This window comes from Pteropus alecto, unplaced genomic scaffold (assembly GCF_000325575.1).
Source record: "Pteropus alecto unplaced genomic scaffold, ASM32557v1 scaffold39, whole genome shotgun sequence".
In the NCBI taxonomy this organism is placed as follows: Eukaryota; Metazoa; Chordata; class Mammalia; order Chiroptera; family Pteropodidae; genus Pteropus; species Pteropus alecto.
The window spans coordinates 7,695,713-7,703,444 of record NW_006443568.1 but is presented as its reverse complement, the minus strand read 5'-3'; the positions used below and the strand labels follow the sequence as shown (position 1 = coordinate 7,703,444).

The following is a 7,732-nucleotide window of genomic DNA, read 5'->3' as shown; positions in this document are numbered from 1 at the left end:
CCCACAACTTAACAATCAAAAAGCAAACTCAATTCTACAATGAACAAATGTCTTGAATACGCATTTCTCTAAAAATATACAAATGGCTTATATGCACATGAAAAGAAGCTCAACATCATTAATCATTAGGAAAAAGCAAATCAAAACCACAATGAGATATCACTTCACGCCTAGCAGCATGGGTCTATCAAAAACAAACAAAAAAACCAAAAAAAAAAAACAAAAACAGAAAATAATCAGTGTTTGTACAAATGTGAAGAAATTAGAACCCTTGTGCACTGTTTGAGGGAACATAAAGTGGTATAGCCGCTATGGAAAGCAGTATGGCGATTCCTGAAAAAACTGAAAATAGAATTGGTATATGATCCAGCAATACCACTTTGGGGTATATACCCCAAAGAACTGAAAGTAGAGTCTCAAAGAAATATTTGTATACCCACAACACAACAACAAAAAGGTGGAAACAATTCAAATGTCCATCAAAGGATGAATGGATAAACAAAATAAATGAATATCCATACAATGAATATTATTTGGCCATAAAAAAGAAGGAAGTACAGATACATGCTACAACATGGATAAACCTTGAAACATTATGCTAAGTGAAATAAGCCACACTCAAATGAACAGATATTGTATGATTCTACTTATTTGTGGTACCTAGAATAGTCAAATTCATAGAGACAGAAAGTAGAACGGTGGTTACCAGGGGTTCGGGTGGGGAGGTATGAGAAGTTATTGTTTAATGAATATGGTTTCAGTTAAGGATGATGAAAGTTTCAGAAATGGATGGCAGTGACGGTTGCATAACAATGTGAATGTACTTAATGCCACTGAACTGTATACTTATATATATATTTTTAAAACCTACAGCACCTGGTCTTCCTAGGTGGTCCTCCATCCAAGTACTAACCAGGCCCAACGCTGCTCATCTTCCGAGATCAGATGAGATCAGGCACGTTCAGGGTGGCATGGCTGTTGACTTGAACTGTACACTTAAAAATGGTTAAAATGGTAAAATTGGTGTCATGCATATTTTACCACAATTTTAAAAATTAAAAATGAATAAAATTAATTTAAGGAAATCATGGTGAAAAGCAAAGTTTGGGGCATGCCTATTATATCTCAGGCTGGAAGCTGATCACCAGCTCAGGAGACTTACACTCTAGTTGGCAAAACAGTGTGTAGGTGGAGAGACCAAGGCCCAGAGAGGGCCTTAACTAAGGTCCTGTGGCCAGTGGCTGATTGGGCTCTATGAGTTCTGTAAGGCAGGTGGGTGGTACCAGTTGGAGCATTAATAGTGATACCAGCTGGCATTTCTTGAGTGCTTACTACATTCCAGACATTGTTCCAAGTCCTTTTGTGAGTGCAGATTACCTCGTTTACTCTTCATAACCCCTCTGTGAGTGAGGTACCATTACCATCTCCCTTTACAGATGAAGAAACAGGCCGAGACAAGGATCCAAGGTCCCAGAGCCAGTAGGACTTGAATCTTGTCCTGACTCCAAAACTAGAAAGTTAGCCTTTTGTTTTTGTCCTGTGGTGGACACTGGATGAGGGTGGGGCTGGGGTGGGACAGGAGGTGAGTCACTTGACTGTATCTAGATTTATCAGACTTTTTTTCTTGCACCCATTAGCTGAACTTCTTCCTTTTTTCTCTTTGCATCCTTTTCTGATTCATTCTCCATCTGTTAGTAACTTCTGGCTCTGGAGAATGTGATGCAGAGGGTGGGGTAAGTTGTAGGGGGTGGGGAGGTAGATAGTCCTTAATAAACAAATATTTTTTGATTGCTCTCTATGTTCCAGGCAATGTTTAGGGGCTGGAGCCCTGCCGTGAATAAAATAGACCTGTCTCTGCTCTCAAGGAGATTCTATTGCAGGGTATATATATGTGTGAGGCAGGGTGAGGGGTAGAGGCGGGTAAAAGGGAAGGGGAAGTGGGGGAGGGGAAGGGAGTGGTAGAGACAAGGAACAAGATAGGTCAGGTGTCAGTAAGGGTTATAAAAGAAATGTGAGAAAGTGACTGTCTGGGGACATAACTAAGACACAGTCAGAACAGGGGAGGCATGGCTCAGGAACTGAAACCTGAAGAATGAGAAAGAGCCAGCTGAAGATCTGGAAGGAGTATTCCAGGGTCCCAGTGGGGAAACAGCAAAGGCAAAGAGTATGAAATCCATGTGTTAGAGGAACATGGAGGCCAGTGAGGCTGGAGTAGAGTGACAGAAAGAAAAGATTCCAGCGCCAGTTCATGTAGGGTCTTATAGACCATGATGAAGAGGAGTTCAAGGTTACTTCTAAGGGGAAGAGAGGCCACTGGAAGAATTAAGAATGAAGATTGGAAGACAGCATGACTGAAAATGGGAAGACCAATGTAATGTAACAGAGGCAGGTGATGATGGTAGTCTGGACCAAGTGGGGATTCAGAGAGGAGGTGGTATTAGAGGGGTCTTTAGGAGGTGACTGAGTGATAGGGGTGGCATTCTCTGAAGTGGAAGAGACAAGAGGAGAAGCTAGTTTGTTGGTGGGGATGTAAGGGGAGATGGGGATAGAAATTCTGAATTCAGTTGTGAACTTGTTGAGTTTACAGAGTCAGTGGTTGGCCAGCAGCTGGTGACACTGTTCTAAGCTGGAAGTAGATACTTGGGAGGAGAGACTAGATACTGCCAACTGAGGACTCATAGGCTGCACCTCTTCACAGATGCTTAATATTGAGCCCAGAGGGTACTTAAAGTTTTTGTTTCTTAAGTTGGTTATCAACATTTAAAAATCCAGAAATATCAAATAAACTCAGGATTTCCACCTCCTCTTCCAAACTGGATGCTCTTGTCACACTGGGCTCATGTCCTGGGAAGGCCATGGCAGGTTGGTAGAGAAGCTGCTGCCCTACAGGTGGCGTATAAACCCAATGGCTGGTCTGACACCCTACCAGGCCTGCTGCGGATTCCATTCAAGGTCTGGTACTGGCGGCACTGGAGTATGGGCAAGAGGTGGTAACGTAGAAGAGGAAAATGTTGGCCTGGCACAGAGCCTGTACTTTGGATAGACCCATTGGGAGTGGCAGCTCTGTGCTTCTCAGCCTTGTCACCTGGGGTGTGCCACTTAATTTCACTGAGCCTGTCTTGCCTCTTCCAGAAAATGGAATAACACTCCCTACCTGGAAAGCAAATTCCCTACCTGGAGTTTCACCTATGAGAAATCTCTTAGCACAATGGCAAAAAAAAAAAAAAAAACCCACAGAGAAAGAGTTTAAGCAATGTTAGTTTCTTTTCCTTTCAATCCGGTGAGAAGCTAGTCTCAAGAAATTAGAATGGTGAAGCCATAGCACAGGCTGTGGTACTAGCTCTGCCATTTACCAACTATGCAAGCTCAGTTTTCCTATCTATAAGATGGGGACACAACTAGTACCTACCTTGTGGAGATTAAAGTTTAAAATGGTATGGCACTCAGTAAGTGTTAGCCATTATTTTTGTCACCGCTGTTGCTGTTACTTAGCATGTCATAAATATACTCGAGAGCTAGCAGAGCCATGTTTCTTATACCAGGCTGGTCATCAGAGTCATCTAGGGACATTTTAGAAAATATTCGTGTCTGGGCTCTACCCTCAGAGATCTCAACTGAATTCATTTGGGATGGGACCCTGGTATGAATATTTTACAAAATCTCCCCAAGTGATTCTACACGTAGCCAGGAATAGAAGACCCACAGTGGAGGAAGCATTAGGAGCATGGGCTCTGATGTGTAACTGCCTATGTTCAAATCCAACCCAGCCAACAAACAGATGAACTTGGTAAAGTTCCTAACCTCTCATGTTAAACTGGGTTAATAACAGGACCTGGAAGTTGTATAGATCTAAAGTGCTTAGAGCAATGCCTGGCAGCTAATAAGCTCTCAGCAGGCCTGGGCATTACCATCCCTCAGTTTTCATGCTGTTTCCAAACTGATTGCAGCCACTGTAGGCCTGTGCCCAGCTCACACCCACGACCTCCCTAAGGGGCCTGGATGCCTTGAACATCCCACACTGGGGCTTCTCCTAACTCTGCCAGCTGCCCCTAAAGTTATTTTTTTGCCCTTCCACTGTTGGGCTTTTTAATTTACTCCAAATGAATGGAATTCTTTCCCAAACAAAATTTGTCTGGGGAGGGGAAGATAGAACCAGACTGGCCATTCAACTGTCTCTCATGTTCAAAAAAAAAAGGCGGCGGGGAGAGAGACTTATTTTCTTCAATGCTTAGGACACAGTGTTTTGTAGAGAAAAATAGTATAATACGAAATTATACATTCAAGATAATTCATCCAGGTAAAGGACAACAATTCACAGAAAAAAGATTGGAAGGAAATATGCCAGATATTAAAGTGTTTTGCTTCTCTGCTTCTTTTATGCACTTTATAATTTTCTACAGTAAACATGTAATTAACAGGAAAAACAATTCAGAGAAAAAAAGGGAAAGTCTTTACATGACTTTCCTCTTAAAATAATCATTTTATTGCTTTGTCTTAGTTCCTCTTTCCTATCAAAAATTTTTAAAGAAAGAATTGTTTCTACTTGCTGTTTCTGCCAGTTACCTTCCCATACACTACTTGATCCATCATAATCTGGCTTCATCTCCAACCTTGGAGGTGACCCTACCCTAGAAGAACCAACAATGATCTCTTAGTTGCCAAATCCAGTGGCTTCTTTCTCCTTGCCAGAGTTCTGCAGTATCCAACATTGTTGGTGCCATTCCTTCCTTCTAGAAGCTTCCTGACTGCTCTCTGGACTTCCTCTCTCCACTCTGTCCAGGGGTCTAATCTTTCCAACCACTTCTGGTTGGTCCCTGTAGGTTCCTCAAGGCTTAATGTTCCCCAGGTTTGGGCCTCCAGCCCCCTCCTTCTGCACAATTTCCTTGGAGTGACCTCATCCACTCTTGGCATCTATGGTCCCATCTACATGGCAGATCTTAAATTCCAGCTCTGGCATCTTGCCTGGGACAAGTCAATCCAACTCCCTTCTCAACACTTTCATTTGTATGTCCCTCGAACACCTCAGACCCAACAAATCCAAATAGACTCATCATTTCAACTTTCCACCAATCCTCAACCAACATTTCCTTTGTTCCTTCATTGGGGTCATTCTTGTTCCTTTCTTTTCTCACGCCCCATATTTGGTTGGTCACTAAGGCCTGTTGATTCCAATTTGGAACTGTCTGGAGCACATCTGCTGATGTGTTCTGACTCTGCCCTGCATGAGGCCCTCTTTCTCCCTTGCCTGGATGATCATAGTCATTTCCCCACAGTTTTCTTTTCCTGGTCTTTCTCCTCTTGAATCAGTATCTTATAATTTTTCAGATCGTTCATTCATTTGTTCGATCAACAAACATTTGCCATGTACCAAATTCTGCTCCAAATATGATATGGAGTAAATGATAAAGACACAAAATAGGTAAATAAATAATCTAGGGGATTTCAAATTGTGGGGATTGCTATGAAGGTAAGCAGAAGGGTTGAAAAAGTAACTAGGGCATGGGGAGGGAAGGTCTGTCACATGTGGTCTTTGTCCTGAAATAGTCACCGACATGAATATGACAGGTGCCCTAATGGAACCAGGGGCAGCAATGGTAGAGAAGAATGTGGCTGGGGACCCTACTTTAGGTTGGGAGTCAGAGAAGGCACAGTGAGGGAAGGGTAGAGAAGAGTGGGGCAGGAAGGAGATCATGCTTGGTGGCCCTGGAGGAGGATCTGGGTTTTATTTTAAGTGCAATGGGAGGCTATTAAAGGGTTTATAACAGTGAAGTCACATTTTTTATCCCTTTAAGAAATTACTAACTCTAGGTGCTTAGGGTAGATAGCATTTGGGGATGGGGCGGATAGGGTTGCCAAGTATTGGGAAATTATTGCAGTGATCTTGGCAAGTCTTGTGGGCTGGCGATGGGTGTTAGCAATGCATTTGGAGAGGACTTAAACATCCCTTGGGTACCCACCCGCTGCAGGATAGCTCCTTACTCTTTATGACAATCATCTGGTTCCAGCCTCCCTCTTCAGCCCCATCTCCCTTCATTTCTTCTTTGTCTCTGCACATGTTGTATGTTTTGGAATGCTCTTCCCCAGTTTTCCCTTTGATGAACTCCTATTCATCCTTGAGACCAGGATCAAGTACCCACTCTTCTGTGAAGCCTTTTGGGAATTCTCCAGGAAGAATCCTTTACACTTTTTCAGTGCTTTGTTTATAACTCCAGGATAACACTTATCACACTGTACTGTAATGTTTACAATTCTGTCTCTGAAGAAAGTGAACAAAGAGCTTCTGGAAGGCAGGGACAAAGTTTCAGTAAATGTTCAGTGAATGTTTAATGCATAATCAAAAGATATAAACCGTCTCACTAGGAATAATTCACATAGGTCAAAAATCCAGTCATGACCTGCCCCCATTACATTCAGAATCATCTGCTAATGTGTAAGTCCTTGATCATGACAAAAGACACTAAACATATGTACTAAGGCTCCTCATTTGATCCTTGAAACAGCTCTGAGAGGTGCGCACAGTGGGACAATCATCTCTATTATCTCTATCTAAATCATCTACAGATGAAGAAATCAAGGCTTAAGAGAGGTGTGACTTGGCCAAGATCCCCAAGTTGCTAAAGCCAAGACTAGAACCTAGCTTGTCTGACCCCCCCCCCCAAAATTCAGTTCTATTGTTTACTCTTGAGCTGCCTTACCTGTCCTTGAATCAAGAACTTTTAAAACGTCCCGTAACCTGTTCATGACAGAGGGGATGGATAGCAGAGATACCACACAGGAAAAGGCAAGATGAGGAAGCAATTCTTCCCCCTCAAAGAAGTGCCTGCACACCACCACCTCATTTCTTCTTAATAAATAACACAGCAACCATCTTAGTGGTTATAAGCAGTGATTATAAGCGTGGATTTTGGAGAAAGGACCTGAGTTGAAGTCCTGGTTATACCATTTGCAGTTTGTGACCTTGAGGGATTTAACTTCTTTTGGCTTCCTGCTCTTTTTTTTTTCTTTTTTTAAATCGGTAAAACGGGAGTTAAAAGAAACTACTTAGTAGGGTTGCCATGAGGATTATGAGACCAAAGCATCTTCCCCGAGACCGAGACCGGGCCATAGAGAAAGGTCTTATTACTTGCTAATTACTATTACTGGCCGTAGAAATTTTTCCTAAGTACTTTTCACGTATCACCTTTTTTAACACTCATAACAATCTTATGCCTTAGGCGAAATAGAAGTTTAGAGTTGTTAAGTAATTTCCCCAAAGAAATTAACACTTGAACCTAGAACCTCACAACCAGGAAGGCTTGGCAAACGCGCATGGGTCAGAGAATGTAAGCAGCTTGCTCAAGGACTCGTGACCAGTTACTGACTCTGTACTCAACCAGATCTTTTGCTTCCAAATTGATAGTTGGGGCATAACTTCTGGAGGTCTGGTAAGATGTACACTTCATAAAACAGGATTTGGGAGGTAAAAGGGTCAGAGTCCTCCAGAGGAGTCGAGAGACCTGCCTTTACCCCTTATTGTGGGTGAGGTGATTCTTTACTTTAGGCTTCATTTTCCTCATCTTTGAAGGGGGTAAGAGGGAGAAGAGTTATCAGAGTCCCTAGCATCCTTCTTAACACTGACTCTCCGGAGCAGAAGACTCCTGCTCAGGTAAAGTCTCACTCAAAACCCCGCGGCTAAGTTTCAGCCTCCTCCGGGTCGGCAATAGGGACGCGTCCCCTTTAAGGCGCCAACTCG

General features: G+C 42.8%; 1 pseudogene; it reads right to left on the bottom strand.

The window, feature by feature from the left end:
- Positions 1-864: 864 nt before the first annotated feature.
- On the bottom strand, positions 865-983 carry LOC112472971 (annotated as a pseudogene).
- Between the last annotated feature and the right edge of the window lie 6,749 nt (positions 984-7,732).